This window comes from Rhineura floridana, chromosome 5 (assembly GCF_030035675.1).
Source record: "Rhineura floridana isolate rRhiFlo1 chromosome 5, rRhiFlo1.hap2, whole genome shotgun sequence".
Classification (NCBI taxonomy): Eukaryota; Metazoa; Chordata; class Lepidosauria; order Squamata; family Rhineuridae; genus Rhineura; species Rhineura floridana.
Window position 1 is genome coordinate 134,415,185 of NC_084484.1, and position 24,438 is coordinate 134,439,622.

The window sequence follows — 24,438 nt, forward strand, 5'->3', positions numbered from 1 at the left end:
TGCGATGAGCGACTATTTGAGCCGTCATGGCTCGTGCCCCTAATTGAGTGGCATCAAAAGTGGCATCGGCCACAAAAGCTGCTGTCTTACGCAATTTCAATAGTGCTCTTCTGAGGGCTACAGGATCAGGGTTAGCGTCCTCTAGAAGGTCATCCAGCCACATCATAGATGCTCTGGAGAAGATGGAGGCTGAAGCGGAGGCACGCATGGATAGGGCAGTGGCCTCGTGATTCTTGCGGAGGGCGAAGTCTATTCGTCGCTCAGTAGTGTCTTTTAGGTGGGATTCCCCTTCCCTGGGCAAAAGAGATCGTGAAACGAGGCGAGCGATTGGTTCATCTATGCCAGGGACATCTAACTTGGTGGCAAAGTCTGGGGCTAGGGCGTAAAGTCTGTCAGCCAGGTTCTTGAAGCGTCGAGCTTTGAGTGGATGGGCCCATTCTTCAGAGACTAATTTGGCAATTGGGTCCGGCACTGGGATGTAGTGTTCAGTAGGTGCAGGGGATTTGAGGACCTTGGCCCCTTTGATAGCTGGGGCGGACGAAGTTGAAGGCGCTGTCTGGAGACCAAGAGTATTAACTACCCTGCGTGCCAGGGGCTGATAGTCTGAGGCATTAAACAAGCGATATGATGTATCCTCCTCATGATCTGAATAGTCGCTCCAGTCATCTCCTTCAACGTGGTCATTGAAGGTTGACTCCTCCGCATACGAGGCTTCATCAATACATCTGCCTCTGGCTACATCAAAGGGGTTAGGTGAACAGGAAGGGTGAGTTTCATGACACGCACAATGTTCCATGTTGAGTTGAGGTATGGCAGGAACTTGTGGTAGTGACTGCATTTGGGTAAAAAATGCCAGCATGGCTTGAAGTTGGGAGAGGAAATCAGGAGACAGCTGCAGCCCGGATGTGGCAGATGTATGTGCCTGAGGAGCTATTGGAACAGATGTTTGGGGCGGTAAATCGGAGGAAGGTTCATTTGTCGAATACTGAGCGGGAAAGCCAACAAATTCTTCCTCGTCAGAGGAAGCAGCAGGGGAATGGAGAATATCGCTTATGTGTGCCTGAGGTGCTGTGGTGGTGGTTGGCACAGAGACGTAACGTGGGCGCTTTGGTTTGCTATGGCTGGAAAGATGTTTTGTCTTAGCCAGGGCTTTGGCGTGTCTGGTCTTAGTCGTGTTAGAATGTTGTGGCTTGGCTGTTTGTGGCATGCCTGGCTGATCTGGCACCATATGGGTTGATTGCGGCATGCCTGGCTGTTCTGCCATCTTATATTAACTTGGGTACAATACACTGCCACGGAGGGGGCAGGATGTAAAGACCCGAACTGGCTCAGCGTACGACCACGGAGGGGGTAGAATACACTGGCAGATGGCGGAGTGCACTGCCACAGAGGGGGCAGGATGCACTAAGGTATTAGCGTTAATATGTTATAGGCTGTATTTAGACTTAGCACACTCAGATTAGTGCTGTAGGCTGGGTTTCAGGCGTGGTACACGGCCCCAGAGGGGGCAGGATATACCAATATAAATCAGATTTAGTACAAGTCAGCCACTAAGATTAAAGCTCCAGCCTTGATAATACAATCCAGCCACTAGGATTAAAGCTCCAGCCTTGATAATACCATTCAGCCACTAGGATTAAAGCTCCAGTCTTGATAATACAATCCAGCCACTAGGATTAAAGCTTCAGCCTTGATAATACAATCCAGCCACTAGGATTGGAGCTCCAGCCTTGATAATATAATCCAGCCACTAGGATTACAGCCACAGTAAATTTGTGTGCAAGTCAGCCCTGTGTAAGTCTGTTTGCAGCACCACAGTAAATTTGTGTGCAAGTGAGCCCTGTGTAAGTCTGTTTGCAGCACGTATATAACACACATACGGATAGATAGCCTACAGGGAAGGTATCCGATGGTTAATAAAGGGTAACAAAAAAGGCGGGAATTTTGAATTAAAAAAATGGCGCCCGGAAAAAAGGGTGGGAAAAAACGATCAAAAAAGGCGGAGAGAGAAGGAGCAATGGCGGCCGTCTGGGGACGAAGTGGGGGGAAGGGCTGTCCAGCACAGACTAGCAGGGGAAGCCGCGGGGCCGATAACCGCACTAGCGGCTCCAGAAAACCCCCCAAAAGAAAGTGCAGATAGAAGCCTGTGAGGGATAAGGCAGCAGGAGGCAAGCCGCTGCCGGCGCCGGGAACAGGGCTAGTCGCGGCGAAACTAACGTGCCGAGAAAAGCCTGTGAGGCAGAACCCTGGTAGGTTAAAAAAGGTTGGAGGGAGCCGCAGCCGCAGGCTCCCGCCTCGGAGAGAACGGCAGCCGCGGTCTCTTCAAGGGCTCCACAGAGCGCGACTTGAGTAAAAGCAGAACCGCTACGGGAGAGAAAAGGCTGCGGTCTCCCGAAGCTCAAAACGGTCAAAAAACACAGAACACCGCAGCCGCGGTCTCTGTGGGGGTCGCCAGACAAGCAGGAGAGAGAACGAAAATAAAATGTTAAAGCCAAATCAGGGAGAACCGCAGCCGCGGTCTTTGAGGGAAAAAACCTCTAACAAGCAACAGAGGTAAGTGAAAGTAGGGAAAGAAGGACTGGGAAGACACACAAGCGACGCTGGGTTCGCACCCAGTCAAAACAAATAAACAAATACAAAAACAACTTAGCTAAATGCTACGCGATAGGATCTCAATGATAAGTTTTCCAATCTTGTTCGTATGAAGGCAAGAATGAACTGGAGAGTGGGAGGGGCCTGACGCCCCTAGTCTTGACTTCAAAGACATTCTTGCCTTCGCATGATAGGTGGAGCTAACACCCGCTGTGATGGCCGGACTCATAGGGAAAACCCATAGCTTTAGCCATAGCAGAATTCCTGCACTTAGCTCAAAATCTGCAGCTTGAAAAGACCTGATTAGATATATAAACCACTTTGATATATTCACTGAGAGGAAATTAGAGGCAGCACATTTTCCTAGAATCTTATTAAAGATCAAGAAAATGTCAAGGGCATACACAGTAATAATATATACAAGATTGAAAGAAAAACTGTTTAGTAAACAAAAGTATGGATAATATTCTTCAAAACAAACTGCACACTGTTTATTAAATTTTCAAGCCTATTGCATTACTTATTTCAGAAGTGTGTAATTCAAATTCAGTCAAATTAATTTTCCTTTGTTGTTTCATACTCGTTACATTTTCTGATATCAATAAAAAAGGGCAGACATTATAATAAAACTAAACTCTGCATGTCACCACCAGAGGATTCATGTCAGGACTGATTTTCTAGATTCATTGAAAGAGGCACTTCTAGGGTGATATTTCATACATCATTTATAATACACAGATCATATGTGGCACAAAAATAAGTATTAAACGTGTTTCAACATTATTTTTCCAATTATTCAACTAACCTTTTGAACTAGCTCTATGGAGTTAGTGCTAGTGTAATGGGTTCCCCCCTTCTCCCCCCACATGCTGTTACCCAAATCTGCTCTGGAAGATTGGGAGAACTCCAAGAACACATTTAGTGGGTGCATGGGGGGGATCATGTCTTGTGATGATGGAACAATTGTCTTAGTGCTATGTTGAATACAACCCTCCATTTTTAAAGGTGCGAAACAGTTCCATAAAAATAATTTTGGAGTTTTACCATTAACAATAGAATTTAGATCCAGCCTTATAGCCAGGGGGAGGGGGCAATGGGCATACGGACCCCTTTAGAGCTGTCCTTCACCTCCCTAGGATTTTTTTTGGGGGGAAATCATCTTTATTTGTGACATGACAGACAATGACAACCTCCATTTAAACAAAGGCAACTTATTTTAAGAACAGGAGATATTTAAGAATAGGACCCTCTGAAAAATTCAGTGAATAAGACGGGGTGAAAGCATAACAAAAGCCTCATCTGGAAGAACCCCCCAAAGGTCTGCTCACTCAAGACTTTTCCTGACTGAGGGTGGAATTTTCATTATCATAATCACCCTATATTTATTTAAGTGATCCTAGGGTAAAAAGCCAGTATAGTAACATGACCCCTGAAGAGTTAAATATTACAAATCTGTATTATGGACTAGAGGTAGATTCCACACTTTGAACTTTCCTTTACTCTGCTTTTCAGTTTCCATTGTGTTCTCCACCCAGCCAGCAACAAAGGACCATGTTTGCCTGCAGTAAGAAGTAACAGTTTGTTTATTCTGCAGTTATGATGAGTACAGCAGGATTAGATGTTTATTGCTAAAGGGTGAAAAAGAGATAACTACCTGGAAAAAAAACTACTCTAAGTTACACTTTACTTTTTTAAAGCACTCACTATACTCACAATCATAGTGGCTATTTCTTTTTCTTTTGTATTTGACAAAGGATGAAAACAGCCTTTGTTGTTGTTATATGTCTTCAAGTTGATTAAGACTTAAGCGACCCTATGGATCAGCAACCTCCAATAGCATCTGTTACAAACCACCTTGTCTAGCAGAACAGAAACATTGCTGTGCACACTATAGTTAGCTAGCATGCTGACTGGCCACCTAGGTCTAATTTCTGATTTTCCCAATGTGTGTAGCTCAACATGAGCCTGTTTCAGGGTTCACTGACTCACAAGCATTTAGCAAATTTGTTTTATCTTGCATTTGAAAAAATAAAGAAAAGCTAATCTTAACTTTGATTTAAAAATTTACATTAATTCTAGGAAAGACTGAATGCTGAAACTGTTCTAAATTATGATTTTTAGGTGCTATACATTTTCTCTTTCTCTCTGAAAAGGTTTATTGCAAATCTAACATTCCGAAAGTTTTCTTGCATATTTATCAAATATTTTCATAAGTTTACAAATAAAGTCCCCCCTCTAGGATGCACACCTTAATGTGGTGAGGGGGTTTGGGAGTGCTGAAGAAGCAAAGAGCAATGCCGTCAGGAGTCGAGACCAAGAGGCTAGATTACGAGCAAGGGCACCCAAGGCAGAATGGTCAAAGCTGAGACACCAGACTAAGAGGCATTCAAACTCAGAGGAAGGCAATGGTAAACCACCTCTGAATATCTCTTACCACGAAAAGCCTATGAACAGAGTATCCAAAATGCAACATGAGATAGTGCTGCAAGATGAGACCCCCAGGTCAGAAGGCACTCACCGAGCTACTGGGGAAGAACAAAGGACAAGTACGAGTAGCGCTATGACTAATGACGCAGCTGGGTCAAAGCTGAAAGGAAGCCCAGAGGCTGATGCACACAGATGCAAAAGGATAGTCCGGAGTTGTATGACACATACAATAGGAACATGGAATGTGAGAAGCATGAACCAGGGAAAGTTAGAAATTGTCAAGCAAGAAATGGAACGTATCAACATTACAATACTTGGTGTGAGCGAACTAAAATGGACGGGAATGGGACATTTTCAATCAGGCAACTCCAAAAAACCTTTTATGTAGGAAATGAGAAATTAAGAAGAAATGGGGTTGCTTTGGAAAGTGAGAAGTGATGTAGCAAGAGCAATTAGGAGCTACAACGCAAGATCTGAGCGAGTGATATCAATGAGATTAAACGGGAAACCTATTAACATAACTATCATCCAAGTCTATGCTCCAACGGCAAATGCAGAAGAAGAGGAATTGGAGACATTTTACGCAGAAGTACAGGAAGAAATTGATCACACACCAAAACAAGATGAGCTGATAATCATGGGGGATTGGAATGCAAAAGTAGGGAACAGAGAAGAATTAGTAATTGTGGGGAAATGGGGCGTAGGAGACAGAAATGAAACAGGAGAAAGGCTTACTGAATTCTGTGGAGCCAATAATTTGTTTCTTGCAAACACATTTTTTGAGCAACCAAAAAGACAACTGTACACATGGACATCACCAAATGGTCAATGTAGGTATCAAATCGATTATATAATTGGTAGCTGAAGATGGAGAAGTTCCATACTTTCTGTGAAAACAAGACCAGGAGCAGACTGCGGTACAGATCATGAACTGGTCGTATCAAAAATCAGAGTAAAGCTAAAGAAGAAGAACAAAGCAATCATAACACCAATATACAATTTAAATAACATCCCAGAAGCATATAAAGATCAAATCAGGAACAGGTTTGAGGCTTTAAACTTAGTTGACAGAGAACCAGAAGAACCATGGAATGAAGTCAGAGATGTTATCAGGGAAGAATGCAAAACGACAATACCTCTTGTTAAAAAGAGAGAAAGACCTCAATGGATGACTGAAGAAACTCTTAAAATGGTTAAAGAGAGAAGGATAGCAAAAGCAAAAGAAACACAGTCAGAACCCTAAATGCAACAATACAGCGACTAGTACGTAGGGACATAGAGAACTATTACAATAGCTATTGTATAGAAATAGAAGAGGACAACAAAAAGGGAAGAACAAGAGCCCTGTTCCAAAAGATTAGAGAAATGAAAGGGAAATTTAAACCAAGAGTAGGGATGCTGAATAATCAACAGGGCAACATACTGACTGACCGAGATGAAATAAAAGATGGAAACAATACACTGAAGAACTCAATAAAAGAGGTGCCAGGACGACAGATTCATTCACGGAGGAACCGTATGATGAAGAACCAGAAATTTTAGAATGTGAGGTGAAAGCTGCTCTTAAATTACTCGGAAGAAACAAATCACCAGGAATTGATGGCATACCACTAGAGTTGCTACAAGCTACTGAGACTGAATTTGTCCAAATTGACAAAAATCTGTCAACAAATATGGAAAACTAAACAATAGCCTACAGACTGGAAGCGTTTCATATACATCCCAATTCCAAAGAAAGGGGATCCCAGGGAATGCAGTAATTATCAAAATATTGCCTTAATATCCCATGCAAGTAAAGTCATGCTCAAGATTCTACAGCAAAGGCTCTTACCATATATGGAGCAAGAAATGCCAGACGTCCATGCTGGATTTAGAAAGGGAAGAGGCACCAGAGATCATATCGCAAAGAAACGTTGGATAATGGAACGGACCAAGGAATTTCAGAAGAAAATCACCTTGTGCTTTAGAGATTACAGCAAAGCCTTTTGTTGTGTAGATCATGAAAAACTATGGAATGCTTTAAAAGAAATGGGGGGTGCCACATCATCTGATTGTCCTCATGCGCAACCTATACTCTGGACAAGAGGCTACTATAAGGACAGAATATGGAGAAACTGATTCGTTTCCCATCAGAAAGGGTGTGAGACAGGTGCATTTTATCACCTTATTTATTTAATCTACATGCAGAACATATCATACGGAAAAGCAAGATTGGACCAAGATGAAGGAGGTGTGAAAATTGGAGGGAGAAATATCAATAATTTAAGATATGCAGATGATACCATACTACTAGCGGAAACCAGTAATGATTTGAAATGAATGCTGATGAAAGTTAAAGAAGAAAGCACAAAAGCAGGACTACAGCTAAACGTCAAAAAGACTAAAGTAATGACAACAGAAGATTTATGTAACTTTACAGTTGAAAATGAGGACATTGAACTTGTCAAGGATTATCAATACCTTGGCACAGTCATTAACCAAAATTGAGACAATAGTCAAGAAATCAGAAGAAGGCTAGGACTGGGGAGGGCAGCTATGAGAGAACTAGAAAAGGTCCTCAAATGCAAAGATGTATCACTGAACACCAAAGTCAGGATCATTCAGACCATGGTACTTCCGATCTCTATGTATGGATGTGAAAGTTGGACAGTGAAAAAAGCAGATTAGAGAAAAATCAACTCATTTGAAATGTTGTGTTGGATGAGAGCTTTGCGGATACCATGGACTGCAAAAAGGAGAAACAATTGGGTGATAGAACAAATTAAACCAGAACTATCACTAGAAGCTAAAATGATGAAACTGAGGTTATGACACTTTGGACACATCATGAGAAGACATGATGCATTAGAAATGATAATAATGCTGGGAAAAACAGAAGAGAGTAGAAAAAGAGGAAGGCCAAACAAGAGATGGATTGATTCCAGAAAGGAAGCCACAGACCTGAACTTACAAGATCTGAGCAGGGTAGTTCATGACAGATGCTCTTGGAGGTCGCTGATTCATAGGGTCGCCGTAAGTCGTAGTCGACTTGGAGGCACATAACAACAACAACAAAAATAAAGTCTATTATGCAGTAAATATTCCAAAAAGTTAAGGACTCAGTCTCATTGACTTCAGCAGGAAAGTTATGCATATTGTTCTCAACACCATTCTCCCTAAATGCTTGACTATGGTTGAATTTTTAAAGTGCTCTTACTCTGTTTCGATGCCTGCTTTTTAGTATTGGATGTATTGTGATACAAGATCAAAACTGAATTTTTGAGGAAACAAGCTCCACACTAGTTTTCAACTTCTTAGTTATACCATAAACTATTTTGCTTGTTTTACACCTTTTGGTATCACCTTGTTCACTGTATCTGCAACATCCTTTTTTCTTATGAAAGAAGAAAAAATATGCCAGTCATCTAATTCCGGTTGTTCATACTAAATTTTCTGTTAACTTGACCTTTTCATAGCCCATTATGTACATTATCATACTCTCTGCATGGAGGAGGAGCGAGGGGGAAAGTCGCTGCCTTTCTCTTCCGCAGGCCCTCATATCTTCTCCACTAATGAGATGGGGGGCTGGCAGGAACTACGCACCTACCATCCTCCAAATGCCCTACCTAGAAATGTGGCTGTACCATCTAACAAGGAGGGCTGGCTACAGGGCTGTGTGGATTCCTATCAATATGAACTGCCCACTTACCCTGGTTAGAGAACCACATCCCCACTTAAAGTGGATTCTATGGGGGTATTCACACGTTACTCTGTACCCGGGTACAAGCCCTCTGTACCTGGGTTCAGCTGCTCTTGAAAAAGAGTCTACACGTAGGCCAGGCCTGGCAACCAAGAGGTCTTCTGTATCTTGAAAAGTTGTGCAGGGGGAAGAGAGAATTCCACCTTGTGGTTTTTCCCATTACAGTGTTGCAAGAACACCTGCACTTGCCTGACTTTCTCTTCTCCTAAAGATACAGGATCAGTCTCAGGCCCTGAGCCTGGCAACCCTACTAGTAATGGAATGTCTAAATTGTTAATTCTAAAAAATTAAGTTTGTTTTACAAACTTAAATGGAGTTCAAGCCTCTTGCCGTCTCAGACACGGAAAAATTGCTGTTGTGAGAGAAGGCAAAAGGAGGCAGGGAAGCAGAAACATAGTGAGGGGAGATAAGGGAGGGGGAAACAACTTTTGAGGGCTCACACTGTAATTCTAAAAATGTCTGCTCAGAAGTAAGTCCCACTTCAATGGGGCTTACTCACAAAGCGCTCCCTGTCAGGGAAGCTAGAGTTAGGCATGGACTGTCTAAATTGTTAGGTGTTTTTTTAAAAAAGTTTGGTTTACATTCACAATACAATCTAACCATGCCTACTCTAAAGTGAACCCCATTCCGTTCAATGGGACTTACTCCCAGGTAGGAAGGGTTAGGACTCCAACCCCATAGAAGAAACAGTTTGGGAGGGGGCAGGGAAAGGGAGGGGAGAGAGTTTGTCTATGTCTCTGCTCACAGTACAATCCTAGCCATGCTTACTCAGAAGTAAGTGGGCTTGGAATAGGAGTGCAGCATCACTTTGAAGGGAATGTAGAAAGAGGTGAAAGGACAGCAGAGAGGTAACAAAGAGAGAAAAGCTGGGGGGGCGCTAAGACTCTGAAGCAGAACTTGTGTGGCCCCTGTGGGCTCAGACAAGTGAAAAAATGGAAATTTTACTCACCGTGAATTTCTATTTGTAGATAGTGCTGGAGGACATTCCTAAGTAGGGATGACTCCTCCTACTGGTCGTGACAGGCAGGGTCTCTAAGCTTCTTTGTATCCTCTCCTGGCGGAGGAGTCGTCCCTCTCTCCAGACCGAACTGACAGAGCCAGGAACTCTCCTCAGGCCCCATATCCACAGCTTTTCAGACGTCCCTAAAGTGGAAGCCTATACCAGGAGATAGCTGAAGAAAAGTGACAGACCAACACAGAACCAACGTGCTGGAGGACAGGTCACACATGAAGGAAGACACACAATACTAAACAACGTGTGCAAATGTAAGGCGCTGGCAGAAGCCCCAATTCCCCCACTCCCCCTCCCGCTCCAGAAGGTTGAAGCAGAGGAATGAGAGGTGGGTGGAATGTCCTCCAGCACTATCTACAAATAGAAATTCACGGTGAGTAAAATTTCCATTTTTGCTAGATAGTGCTGGAGGACATTCCTAAGTAGGGATATGACAGAGCAGTGTACTAGGACTCCGGGTGGGATTCCTCTAGCTAGGAGGCAGCACCTTCTGGAGCACCTTCCTGCCAAATGCAGCATCGGCTGATGAGAATGAGTCCATTTTATAGTGCCTGATAAAAGTGTGTGGAGAAGCCCATGTAGCCGCCCTACAGATATCCATTATGGGGAACCCCCCCTTAAACACTGCTGAAGCCGCTGCCCCCCTTAATTGAGTGTGCTGTGGTACCCAATGGAGGTTCCTTACCCAGAGCTTCATATGCATGTGCTATAGCCGCTCTGAGCCAGCGTGAGATAGAGTAGGTTGTCACCTTACACCCCTTTGATTTCCCAGAGAAGGCCACAAAGAGGGCCTCAGACCTCCTGAACTCTAAGGTACGATTCAGGTAGAAACGAAGAGCCCTCCTCACATCAAGTGAGTGCCACCTACGTTCCTGGGCACAGGAAGGAGCGGGGCAGAATGAAGGGAGAACCACTTCCTGCGACCTATGGAAGACAGAATTGATTTTAGGTAGGAATGCCGGGTCTGGTCGGAGGACAACCTTGTCCTGGTGGAACACGTACAGTTGAGGGTCCGAAGATAATGCCCCCAACTCGGAAACTCTGTGTGCCGATGTAATGGAAACCAGAAAAACTGTTTTGAATGTCAAGAGGTTCAGAGGGCAGGTAGCCATCGGTTCAAATGGCGGTCCTGTCAACGCCGTCAGCACCCAGGTAAGGTTCCAGTTTGGAAACCTGTGAATCATTGATGGGGAAACCAGCGTCACCCCTCTTAAAAAACGTTTAAGGAATGGGTTAGAGGAAAGTGGGCCCCCCCAAGGCATAACAAAATGCTACTAAGAGCTGCAGCTTGTCTCTTGATTGTGGCTGCGCTCAGACCCTTATCTAGGCCCGACTGGAGGAACCCTAGGGGACCCCTGACGTCTCGAGACCAAGGTTCCACTGTATCTGCAGAGCACCAGGACAAGAAAACCTTCCACGTGGACGAGTAAACCCGGTTCGTGGACTGTCTACGCGAGGCCAGTAGCGTGTCGAGCACTTTCCCCTTAAAGCCCTTACCGCTCAACCACAACCGCTCAGTCTCCAAGCTGTTAGCCGGAACAGCTCTGGTCGAGGATGGCAGACTGGTCCCTGAATCAGAAGATCCGTTCGAGAGGGTACCTGCCAGGGTGTCTCGACTGACATGTTCAGTAGGTCCAGAAACCAGGGACGTCGAGGCCAATAGGGTGTCACTATAATAATTTCCGCCTTCAATGTCCAAACCCGCTGGATTGTGCGTTGTATCAGCCCAAACGGAGGAAAGGCGTACAGGAGGCCTTGTGGCCACGGTGTGACTAGTGCGTTTGTGCCCTGAGCCTGGTGACATGGATTTCTTGTGAAGAACCTGTCTAGCTGTGTGTTTGCAGGTGTGGCAAAGAGATCTACTACTGGTTCTCCCCACCTGTGCACCGCCTGTTGGAAAACTTCTGGGTTCAGTTGCCATTCTGCCTCCTTGATGGCTGTCCTGCTGAGCCAGTCGGCTACAAAGTTGTTTGTGCCCGCCAGGTGTTCGGCCTTCAGAGAGGCAAGATGCCTCTCCGCCCATTTGAACAGGCGCTCCACCTCGAGCATTAGGCTCTTCGATCTCATGCCCCCTTGTCTGTTGACATAAGATTTCGCCGATGAGTTGTCGGTGCGTATGAGGAGATGCTTCCCCTTGATCTCTGGGGTGAAGGCCTGTAGGCCCAGTCTGATGGCCCGTAACTCCAGTATATTTATATTGAGCTCGCCTCCATTGCAGACCATGTCCCCTGGGCTACACTGTGGTCCAGGTGAGCCCCCCATCCATACAAGCTTGCATCTGAGGTCATGATTATGCGTGGAGGATCTTCCAGGCTGACTCTGTGGGCCAACCTCTGAAGTTCCAGCCACCACCGGAGCTCTGTCCGTACTGTTGGAGGCACGGAGACCGAGCGTCTGTGTCGTAGGAGAATTGCCTCCTGGTAGGGCAGAAGGATCTGTTGTAGAGTTCTTGAGTGAAACTGGGCCCACTGAACTAGGTCGTATGCCGACACCATGGACCCCAAAAGCCGAGCTCGCCTGATCAGGTCCAATGCTGGTGCAGCAACTGCTTCCTGAAGCAACAGCTGAAGTCTCAAGGCCCTTTCTTCGGTGAGCCTCATGCGGAAAAGTTGCATGTCCAGGACCACCCCCAAGAGCGGAACAGTTTGGGATGGGGTCAGCATGCTCTTCTCCAAGTTCACTATGAAGCCCAGCCCTTGGAGCCATGATACAGTGAGATGGGTACCTGTGTGTGACTGGTCCCAGGATGGTGCTCTCACCCAGATGTCGTCCAGATAGGGATGCACGCATATCCCCATTGTTCTGAGATGTGCCACCAGAACCCCCAGTACCTTGTTGAAAACCCTTGGTGCTGAGGAAAGGCCGAACGGCAAGGCCCTGTACTGGAAGTGTCTGTTGTCGTATGAAAACCGGAGAAAGCGCCTGTGTTGTCTGCATATTGGAATGTGTAGAGATACGCCTCGGAGAGGTCCACAGAGGTCAGCCATTCTTTTTGTCGACTAAAAAAAAATTTGAATATACCCCTGATTTCCTCTCTGAGGGAACTACTGGCTCTATTGCCCGGATGTTCAGCAGGTGCTGAATAGCTTCCAGGTAGCGCAGGTGCTTCTCCGGCCTTCGAGACCTTGGGGTGGGTCGAAACCGGTTGTGTGGAATGCGAAGAAACTCTATGGCATATCCCATGGACACCGTGTCCAGCACCCATTTGTCTGAGGTGATGCCTCTCCAGCGGGGGGCAAACTCTAGAAGCCTTGCTCCCACTCCGCGAGAGGCCTCTGGCAACTGCCAGTCAGGAGGAGGAGCCCTTTTCGACTCCCTTCTGGTTCCTCCCTGAGGAGAATGGGGTGCCTCCCGGTTTAGTGGAGGAAGCGTGTCCACCCCCTTAATCTTGTCTGCCCCAGCGAAGCCTGTTGGAAGGCTGACTGCGAGATCTAGAGAGCTGTTTTGAGGAACAAAAAAACTGGTTCTGCCTGCCCTTCCATTCCTCTCTTCTGGCCATAGGGAGTGCTTTCTTCTTCTCCCTAGTTTCTACCAGGTGGGCCTCTAGAGGCTCCCCAAATAGCTTAGAACCTGAAAAAGGTAGGGCAGTGAGGCGGGTCTGTGACCCTGAGTCCACCGCCCACTGCCTGAGCCAAATGTTACGCCGTGCCACAGTGGAGGCAGCCATAGAGCACGCTGCAAACTGTAGGGCATCCATGGATGCGTCAGCTGACAGGGCCGAGGCGTACGCCATTTTCTTTAACCCATCCTTTACAAATTTTGGACATTGTCCCGTGCCCCAAACTCCTCAGCCCACATAAAAACCGCTCTGGAGAAAACTGAGGAAGTGGCTGCGGCTCTGAAGCCGACTGCATCTGCCTCAAAGCTCCTGCAAAGAGCCCCGTTGACTCACTTGTCGCACTGGTCCTTAGGCCCCCCCTCCCCTTCTGTTGGGATCACTGCAGAGCTAGCAAGAGCAGCAATAGGCGGGTCCATTGTAGGAAAACGCAGTCTTGCCATGATTCTGTCGGCAAAGACGTAATGTTTCTTTGCCCACTTGGCAGGTGGCTTTGGTTTGCATGGTGATGACCATTCAGCATCCCACACGTCATCAAACCCCTGGGGAAAGGGAACTGAAACCTGCTTAGTGTCCATGGAGGGGAAGGCCTTTTTTGCACCTGCCGAGGCTGACTGAGTGGGTGCATCGCCTCCCGCCTCAGCCTCTGGCAGTTGCAGCACTCTGCGGACCTTGGAAAGGAGCGGCTGAAAAACCTCTGGAGCAAAGAGTCTGGGTTGCGTCTGGGTGACCTCTATTTCCTTACCAGAAAGCTCCCCCTCTTCCCTGTCCTGCTCGAGTAGATCTTCAGAATCTGAAGGTACCACCTGTGGAACAGGAGCCTGCCTGCAGGATGAGGGACCTGCATGGGTCTGTGAGGAGGATCGCCTTGCTATCCCCCCCAACGCGCTATGACCAGGGGGCTCCTTGTCACCCCTTGGTGCATCCTTAGCCGGCTCACTGTGTAAAATGCAGGAGGGTGGGGGCGAGCCCCCCCGCCTCATGGCTTGACTGGAAAGGGAAGAGGACCTGGAATGGCTGTCTCTCAAAGGTGAGCTGCCATGCCCGTCCTCCCTGCTGGAGCCTGTGGAGGAGGATAAGTGCCTCCGCTTTCCCCTGTGGGAACGCTTCCTCGAATGTTTGCACTTCTTACTTTTATGTGCGTGTGAGATAGAGCCACTGACTTCAGAAGCAATGAGCTCTTTAACCCAGGTCATAAATTTGGGAAACTGCGAGTGGGGGGGGGGGAACATCCATACCTTCATCTAGGAGATTCATCCCCCCGCTGTCTACGCTCTGGGACGGAGAGAAGACTGATTGCTGTGAGTCCTCTAGGTCCCTTGCCTCCCCCACGTGGCAGGGCTCTTGGCGGGAAGGCAGCGGGTGAGGCCATAATATGGCGGCCTTGACTCCCTGACGCTGAGGGAAAAGCGCGGGAAGTCACTTAACAGGAGAGCCGCGTTAGCGGGCGCCGCTCAACCCCCTGCTGAGACGTTCTCCCGCGAGGAGTCAAGCCTTTGGCGAAGGTGGGGGGGAGCCAGGAGCTGCGATCCCGCTGAACGCGAGGGTTGCAGAAACGCGGCTCCGCGGAGCGAGAGACTCCCGTCTGGCCGGGTGCTGCTCGGCTGGTACGCTGCAGCTAGCCGCGCTCCGCCCTTCTTAGGCCTCCTTTCCGACGTCTGTGAACCCAGCCAGGTTCAGCCTAGCCTCACAAACCTGAGCCCCCACGGAGTGAAGGTAGGGGAGGGGAAGGAAACAGGCAGGGAGGAAATAAAACAAACGTAAGGAGAGGAGAAGATTACCATAAGAAAAGACGCTAAGAGGGAGAAGCAGAAAACGAAAGAAAGAAGCTCTAGATAGAGAGGAGAGATTAACTCCAGATCTTCACTGACCGCAGGCAGGGCCGGTCTGGAGAGAGGGACGACTCCTTCCCCAGGAGAGGATACAAAGAAGCTTAGAGACCCTGCCTGTCACGACCAGTAGGAGGAGTCATCCCTACTTAGGAATGTCCTCCAGCACTATCTAGCAAATTGCTATCTTGAGAGAAGGTGGAAGGATGTACCAGTAATCTAGAAAGGGGGTAGGGAGAAAGACTAGGAATCTGAAGTCACAGTGCAATCCTAATCATGTCTACTCAGAAAAAAGTTCCACTGAGTTTAATGGGGCTTACTCCTGAAGTGAAACTGAACACAGAATTGTAACCTTTAACATCTAAATTCAATTATTTCCTTTAAATGCTATGTGATTTATCAGTAAGTATCAGAATGTTTATAATAAGTCTGTTAAATGTTCAATGTGTCATCATGCAACTCTTGTTGCTGTTTGCTATGGAAAGGGGAGCACAGCTACTCTGCAGGATTGTACCCAGAGGTTGGAAAAGCTACTTTTTTGAACTACAACTCCCATCAGCCCAATTCAGTGACCATGCTGGCTGGGGCTGATGGGAGTTGTAGTTTAAAAAAGTAACTTTTCCAAGCTCTGATTCTACCACAAATAGATTCCAAAAAGTCTGCTTTAAACTTGCTCCAAACCCCTGTGACATGTAATGAATAATAGCTGCAGTCACAACTGCAATAATAAAATAACTTAATGGCTAGGTAACACATAGTTGTTGATCACGACTTATGGCAACCCTATGAATCAGTGACCAAAGGTCAAGAGCATCTGTCGTGAGCCACCCTGTTCAGATCTTGTAAGTTCGGGTCTGCAGCTTCCTTTATGGAATCAATCCATCTCTTGTTTGGCCTTCCTCTTTTTCTACTCCCTTCTGTTTTTCCCAGCATTAATGTCTTTTCTACTGCATCATGTCTTCTCATGATGTGTCTAAGGCAGCCTTTCCCAACCAGTGTGCCTCCAGATGTTGTTGGACCACAACTTTCATCTTTCCTGACCATTGGCAATGCTGGCTGAGGCTGATGGGAGTTGTGGTCCAACAACATCTGGAGGCACACTGGTTGGAAAAGGCTGGTCTAAGGTATGATAGTAATCAATAAATAAGAGGAACGTTGGGTAATAGTTATCCCTTGGGTCTTGACAACATAATCCCAAGCAGGTTTACTCAAAATAACTTTCACTGGTCAATGGTGCTTACTCTCAAGTAAATGTGCCTAGGATTACAGCTTTAATTTTATTTAAAGCATTGTTTCCTATATATTTCAACTTTACTGCAAAGAGCTCAGTGTGATATACACAGACCTGCACCTCCCCAATATATCCTCAGAATAGCCCTATGAGGTAGTTTAGGCTGAGAAGGTGACTAACCCAAAAGTGAGTTTCATGGCTGAATGAGGATTTGAACCCAGGTCTCCCAGGCCCTAGCCCCAAAGTCTTATCACTGTACCGCACTGGCTTTCGCACAACCAGCACACTACAGTACCTGTACAAAACACAATATAAATTACCCCACTATACTTTTCTTCCTTGCTGTTTTAAAACCTATTGAAATCAATAGTAATGTAAATTCTGTTGTATGCTTTACATTTCCTCCTGAAGATCAGAGAGAGAAGTATAACGAGTACTCTTCCAATAATTTGATGGCATATGTCAGCAGTGACACATGGGGGGAGCAGAATGGCAGTGGCATGGAGATGGCAAGGTTGGGGGTACTTTGGTGGAAGGCAGCGGCAGCAGCCTGCAGTTGTGTGTCCACGTGCTGCAGGATGGTAGTGCCACCAACCCTGAACTTGCAGGCAGGGACAGGCATGCCAGGGCCCTTGGGCACCAGCCTGCCCTAAGCCCCAGCACATGCACATACGCTCCACCTACCTCTCCCTGAAGGGCCCCTTCTTATGGTGGGTGGGTAATGCTACCTTCCGCAATCCGTGGCGTGGATTTTGGGAAGGAGTTCCCAGGTACCCTCACACACTGCTGTGCAGGCCCACAACACCCACCTGCAACATGCTCCATCTACCTCTCCCTTGACATAAATGTTGGTTGAGCTGCAGGTGTAAGCCTGCCATCATCCCGCCCTCCTGCAGGGAGGAAGGGCAGGATATAAATGAAATAATAAATAAAATAAACCAAGGTGGCTGGCTGAGATTTCCCTAAGGACCTGATGGCTCCTCTGCCATCTTGATTAATGGCAAATGTGTGCTCCCTGCCATCAACCAAGAAGGCATCAGGCCCTTAGGGAAACCTCAGCCACCATCTTCGTTGATGGCAGGTTTGTGCCTGCAGCGCAACCAGCATTTACGTCAAGGGAAAGGTAGGTGGAGCATGTTGCAGGTGGGTGTCACGGGCCTGTGCGGCAGTGGGGAGGGCGGTGTCTGGGAGCTCCCTCCCACAATCTGCGCTGTGGATTGTGGAAGGGAGTGCTACCCACCCACCATAAGGAGGGCCTCCTTCAGGGGCCCCTTTGGACCCAGGGGCCCTCAGCCAGGGCCTCACCTGGCTGTCCTGTGGCGCTGGCCCTACCTGCAGTCACCCTGCCCCATTTCTATTTAATGGGTGGCACTACTGCCTTCACCGGCAGACCACTACTACTGCACAGTCCGGGATGTACCCTGTGTTTTACTAGAACCCCAAGAGCCACCAACTACAGGCAGCTGCAAGACATACATGTAGTATGATGTCTCTGAGAAGTTACTGAGCACAGGGTTATCAGAACTGAGATCAGCTCACAGACTTTCCAGACATAGATCTATCCCTAGTTTCCACAAGCACTCTTAATTTCAGTTGTCAAGCTTCCAGACAGGTGTGTGTCCTTTTGTTGTTATTGTTAAACAACTGGAAGCCAGAAGCTCTTGCCAATTGACCACAAATCTCCCAGGGATCTATCAATAGATTACAATCTACCTTCTGGCCACCCCTGCACTAAATCATTTGCTGGGCACAGGCCTACCTTACAGGGTTATTGTAGCATGGTGCAAAGGAGTGCTTACAAGAATGAAACTATAATGGCAGACTTCAAAACATTGCCAAAGAAGACATTCTCAAAAAAGCAGTGTCACCTTTCTACTGCGTACCCAGAAACTGAGAAGAAAATAGTTGTGGATTTGCTCACCTATGAACAGCTCTCACCTTCTGATCAAGTATCAGGCATCAAAATTAGACACACCTGATAGTAAAACACATGATAGTGGCTGTCTCCATTAGAAACTGCTAGTAGAAGCAGCTGCATCACAAACCTGTCTTGTAGGTTGTAATACTCTAGATCAGGATGGTTACTTCAGCTTTTTGGTATTATTATTATATTATTATTATTATTGCAAAAACCCAAGATCCACCAACCAGAGCAATCCACAAAATATATACAGTTAGAATTAAATAATTCTTAGCCCAGCAATTTGTTTTTAAGAATAACAAGCAATGAAAAATTCAATATTATTGAATATTAGCCCTGATTACCTACATGTCCAGTTTTCACTTTTGGTCTAGCAGCTATTTTAAAATTTGGTTTAACAATGCCATTCCACAGCAATAATGGTCTGGTGGGGCACTGCGGGAAATTTGGAAGGAAGCTGATTGCTGCCTGCTCCAAATTATAACATTGCTCTTGCTGCCACTGCCCACTTGGAAGTGTGTGTGTATGCTAGTGTTGTGAGACCCACCAGGCAGCATTTTGCTGGGGAGAGCCTTGAATTTGCCCCTCACTTTGGTTATAGTGGTAGTTGTCATCACAGAGAGGAATGGAGCAAGACGAGTAACAAGAGATGAATGTATATAAATGCAATTACACATACCAAGCTTTGTTTTGAAGGGAGGATAAAAACTATGGGGAAAATGTCAATGGGAAAATGCAAAACCCTAAGACTTGTACCTCTTCTGAATTAATGATCGAATGCAGGATTTTCTCTATGGTTTGGCTTAGTGAAAAGAAACATATTTAAACTTTAGAAGATAGTTACAAAATTTAATTGGGTTCTTAACTCCAGGATAACCAGTTTATAGAATTTTAGCCTATGAATTGCAAAGAGAAAAAAAGTTCATTTACTTGGTACTAATTATTGGCCAGACAGTGAATCAATTCTGTACAGTTTCACAGCAGAGAGCTAGTAATGAGCATTTCTAACTTTCACAGAATTAGTGGTCTAATGGGAAACATGCTGTGAGCAAATGGAATACAGTTTGCTAACTGAAATTTACGATAAATTGTGCTGTCAGAAATAACTAACAGCTGAGTAAAAGTCTTCCTTGATTTTTTTCCCTGAGTCTTGTTTCTCATTTCGATGTATAACTGCTTTCATTTCTGTAAAAAGCTTAAAGTCAAAGAGAGTGATTTGTTCATTAGGTATTGTAACAGATCTTTCCTAAAGGAACCAGTATTTCAATGGGTATCTAATCATTGTTGGGGCCTGCTACTTGATTCTTGATGTGCTGCTCTGGTGAAATGGTGGGGAAATAGCTAATTAACAACTTGGAAATGTGCATTTAATTTTCATCTCGCCACACAACACACATATAGATATACAGTAGGGCCCCACTCATATGGCAGGTTAGGTTCCAGACCCCCGCAGAGAAGCGAAAACCGCCGAAAAGTGGATCAGCTGTAGAGTGGGGGTCTGGAACCTAACCTGCTGATCGCACCAGAGGAGGGGAAGATCAGCAGTAGCGCGCTACAGCTGATCTTCCCCTCCTTCAGCGCGATCAGCTCGAGGCAGGGGTCTGATCATGCCAGAAGAGAAGATCAGTTGTAGCGATCTTCCCCTCCTCCGGTGCGATCAGCTGGAGTGTGGGAGTCTTATCGCCCCCGAGGAGAAGATCAGCTGTAGTGGTCTTCCCCTCCTCCAGCACAATCAGCTGGAGTGCAGGAGTCTGACCGCCCCCGAGGAGATCAGCTGTAGCGCGCTACAGCTGGTCTTTCCCTCCTCCGGCGAGATCAGAAAGAGTCCATTAAAATGTTCTTATGTCAGTATTGCAAGGCTAACTGGCTGCAAGCAGTCAATTTATTTATTTTTATTATTTATTATTTGATTTATATCTTGCCTTTCCTCCCAGCAGGAGCCCAGGGTAGCAACGGTAAAAACACTTTGAAACATCATAAAAAGACCTTAAAATACATTAAAACAAAACAACGTTAAAAACATTTTAAAAAGCTTTAAAAACATCTTTTTAAAAAGGGTTAAACATATTAAAGACTGTGAAAAAGACAAATAATTCCTCTTTCAACAAGCCTTTTAAGTTAAAAAAGCTTTAAAAACATCCTTAAAAAAGGGTTAAAAACATATTAAAAGCAATTCTAACACAGACACAGACTGGGATAGTTCCCAACTTAAAAGGCTTGTTGAAAGAGGAAAGTCTTCAAAAGGCGCCGAAAAGATAGCAGAGATGGTGCCTGCCTAATATTCAAGGGGAGGGAATTCCACAGGGTAGGTGCTGCCACACTAAAGGTCCCTTTTCTATATTGTGCAGAATGAACCTCCTGATAAGATGGTATCTGCAGGAGGCCCTCACCTGCAGAGCGCAGTGATCCACTGGGTATATAAGGGGTAAGACTGTCTTTCAGGTATCCTGGTCCCAAGCTGTATAGGGCTTTGTACACCAAAACTAGAACCTTGAACTTGGCCTGGGAGCAAATGGGCAGCCAGTCAATGAACAGAGAGAGTATGGTTTAGGCTGGGAGAACTAACATGGTGCCCATGAGCATGATGGGGCCCATGAAGGCCTTCACTGGCACCCCCAGGCAGGGTGCCTAGACTCTGAACTTTCTTTTTTTAAGTATGTTTCTAGCCCTACTAGAAACAAAGTTATGAAATGAAGTGTTCCTAAGCGATTTCTTCTAAGCAATTTCTATGAAATGGCAAGCCTGGCTCCTCCTTTGCTTTTAGCCAACGAGTGAAGTCAGAACTGTGGCTGATAACTGAGTTGTTTGGACACCAGGCAGTAGGAATTCCTGACTAAAGAGCTTCTGTTTTCCCCTGCCCTATAGTGCACTTTTCCTGCTTCTGTCTTATTTTGTGGTAGTCTTTTGAATCTCCACAGTTTGCCTTTCTTCTTTTCCTAATGACTAGAATGCATCTTTCCTGTGTTGTGTTTGTCTGAGATTAAGTACTGTCTAGAAGTCATTGTCTGGAAATTCTAAAAGAATCCCCAAATAGTAAATGCAAAATGTGAAAACTTTGTAAATATGCTTAGGCGTGTCTCCTGCTGTGCAGGAGGTGATGTCCAGGCACTCATTAAGTAGTGACTGTATAGTTAACTTACAGTACAATTGTATGCACATCTATTTCAGAAGTAAGTCTCCTTATGTTTAATGGGTTTTGAAAATGGAAATGGACTGCCTTCAAGTCAATTTCGACCTGTGGCGATCCTACGAATAAGGCTTTCATGGTAAGCGGTATTCAGAGGGGCTTTACCATTGCCTTCCTCTAAGGCTGAGAGGCAGTGACTGGCCCAAGGTCACCCAGTGAGCTTCATGGCTGTGTGTGGATTCGAACCCTGGTCTCCCAGGTCGTAGTCCCAACACCTTAACCACTACATCACACTGGGTTTTACTCCAAGGTAAGTGGATACAGGATGGCAGTCTAGGCTTTGGATTAGGGAAATCATTAGAGAAAACAAAGGTTCTTGTGCCTTTAATAGCTGTACCTCCACAATCAAGCCCAGCAGGACATAACTGACTTTTCATGGGTGTGTGTGTGTGTGCGCGCGCGTGCGCACAGAAACAGCTGTGACTATACTCTTTTAAATTATGCCATGCTCCCATGGCAGCCATGTTCTACTTTGCCATTCCCCCTATGGCAGCCATTTAATAATTGGTGCTCTCAGCACTCTGAAAACTTGAAATGTGCCCAATGGTCCAAAAATGTTGGTAGCCCCTGTCTTAGGTAGGCAGCAAATAATTTATTTGTTTAGCTACAAGCCATAACAAAACATAAAGAACCCCCTGCCTTATGATGCAGTCTTACCTGGGCGTAAGCCCCAATGAAGTCAAATGGAACTTAGGGTTGCACCTAACCTAGTTATACTCAAAGTAGACCTACTGAAATTAATGGACATAAGTTAGCCATGTTCATTAATTTCAGTGGGCCTACTTTGCATAGGCCTAACACTGGATACAACCCTTACAGCACAATCCTAACTGTCTACCGAGAAGTAAGTCCCAGTGACTTAACTCCCAGTTAAGTGGGGTTAGGATTGCAGCCTTACGTCTGAGTAGACATGGTTAAGATTGCACTGTTAAACATCTAAGAAATTACATTCTGTGTATCTGAGGTTTCCAGAATATTTTTTTTAATGAATAACACTACTAACTGTGTCACAGATTCCTTGATATGATCTCGAGCCTGAATACTTCTGAGAGGTTGAGACTCCTGTGCCAATCATGGGACAAAGCACAGGAAAATTAAACCACCACATGCCATCAAGGAAAGGGAAACAGATAATTATCAATTAAAAGTCCACTCGTTAGTCATTACACATCCCATTCCCACTAGAAAAAATGCCCCAAAGTCAGAAAGACTGAAGAGTCATTTGGTCCTGCCATCCTAATGCAGGGCCTCATGCTCATCATCACCTCACAGATCTGTCTACATCACTGGTCTTCAACTGATGTGTCAGGACCCACTATTGGGTTGCAGCCTGACCTAAGGTTAGTCGCAACAGCAACAATACCACCATACAAATACATGGTAAAAAAATTAAGAAATGGGTCCCCAAGTGCACGTTCAAGTTAAAGGTGGGTCCCAGGTCTGAAAAGGTTGAAGACTACTGGTACACTATGCACAGCCAACATGGTGCTCTGCAGATGTTGTTGAACTGTGATTCCTATCATTCCTGATCGTTTCTACTCCTGACCATCACTCCTGACCAGTTCCTAGACTGGCTGGAACTGCTGGGAGTTCTTCCTAAGTGCTCAAAGCACATCAGGTATGTGTTACACATAGTATCTCAGTAATCATTAAAACAAACATGTAAGGTAGAGTGCTGTTATAATCACATTACTGTATGTGGAGAACTGATGAGTGAAGCAGATGCTAACTGCAGTTCACCCAGTGAGTTCATATTTTTGTTGATACTAGTACCAGGTAAATGCACATACAGAAAAACTGAGCTTGACGTACCAACACTTAATTCTTTATTTGACACTAAAAACAATAGTGAAAAAAAACTATGTGAAACTCCTTTTCTTTTTGCAGCTGACACATCATTTTAGAAAGCTGTAAATTGGTTGCAGAAATAATGCAACACTGAATTTTAAAAATAGTGACCTGTCACACAACTCCCTTGTTAACACACTAGTAACAAGAATAGCAAAAACCACACCCATTTCATTGCATGACTATTAGGTGCCACCTAGTGCTCATTTTTGTTATAATCGCTCTCAAACAGATCAGGATTAATATGCCATGCAATTCCAAGCGTTTGTTCATATTAAATCAGAACCATCAGATGCACCATCAGATGAAGCTGGCTTAAAACTGAGAGAACAAGTAGAATATCCAACAACACTGAACAATGTTCAGTGTTCAGCCAGTCAGCCATCCTCTACTATACTCCATTCCATTTCCTATCCTATCCAGTTTCCCCTTCTCCTCCAGTCAGTCAGTCTTCTGTTGCCACTGAGCTTGTGTTGTATTTTATGTTGTGTTTCTTTTGGGGGGGGGAGGGGTCCCTCTTAGATTTCTTATTCTTCTATAAATCTTGGGGTTTCCCCAAGTCTGCTGATACCTCTTGCCTGAACACTGGAAAGAGGAACTGATAGCAATAAGAACCTGTCTTCAATATGGCTCATATCATATTTTGAAGCAAGTTCTATTTATTCAGTAGGGCTTTCTTCCAGATAAATGTCCGTAAGATTTTAGCCTCCCACAAGTTAATGTGTTCTAAAGGTCCATTAATTTCATCTGAGACATAATTGGGATTGAAACCACTCCTTTTAATAACAAGATAAAGAACCTCAGCAGGCATAATTCAAGAAATTCATTAAACACTTTAGTTGGTGGTAGTGGTAGTGGTGGGGACATTTGCAAGATCAGAATTTCAAAAATAAGAGAGAGCACCGAGATTTGATTTCTGAATGAAAAGAATCAGTTCTATGGAATCACCACATTCATTTATCTGGATATGCACCATAAGGTTATATCAGGGAACATTCCCCCCCCCATATGACCCTTACCCTCCATGTGTACAGCTTTCAATCCAGGGGTGTTTTGTGCAGTTGCACTTTCCTTCCCTCCGCATGGAGGCCCATTG

General features: G+C 45.4%; 1 protein-coding gene across 16 annotated transcripts in view; it reads right to left on the reverse strand.

Moving 5' to 3' along the window:
- Nucleotides 1-24,438, reverse strand: part of BBX (BBX high mobility group box domain containing) — a 215,088-nt gene that overhangs the window by 86,818 nt on the left and 103,832 nt on the right. The window contains exon 1 of one of the 16 annotated variants that reach the window (XM_061628135.1): nucleotides 9,708-9,726. The exons of the other annotated variants lie outside the window; for them this stretch is intronic. The gene's annotated coding sequence lies outside the window, so the exon portion shown is untranslated. Of the gene's footprint in view, nucleotides 1-9,707; nucleotides 9,727-24,438 lie in introns of those variants that run through there. 16 annotated transcript variants of the gene reach the window in all.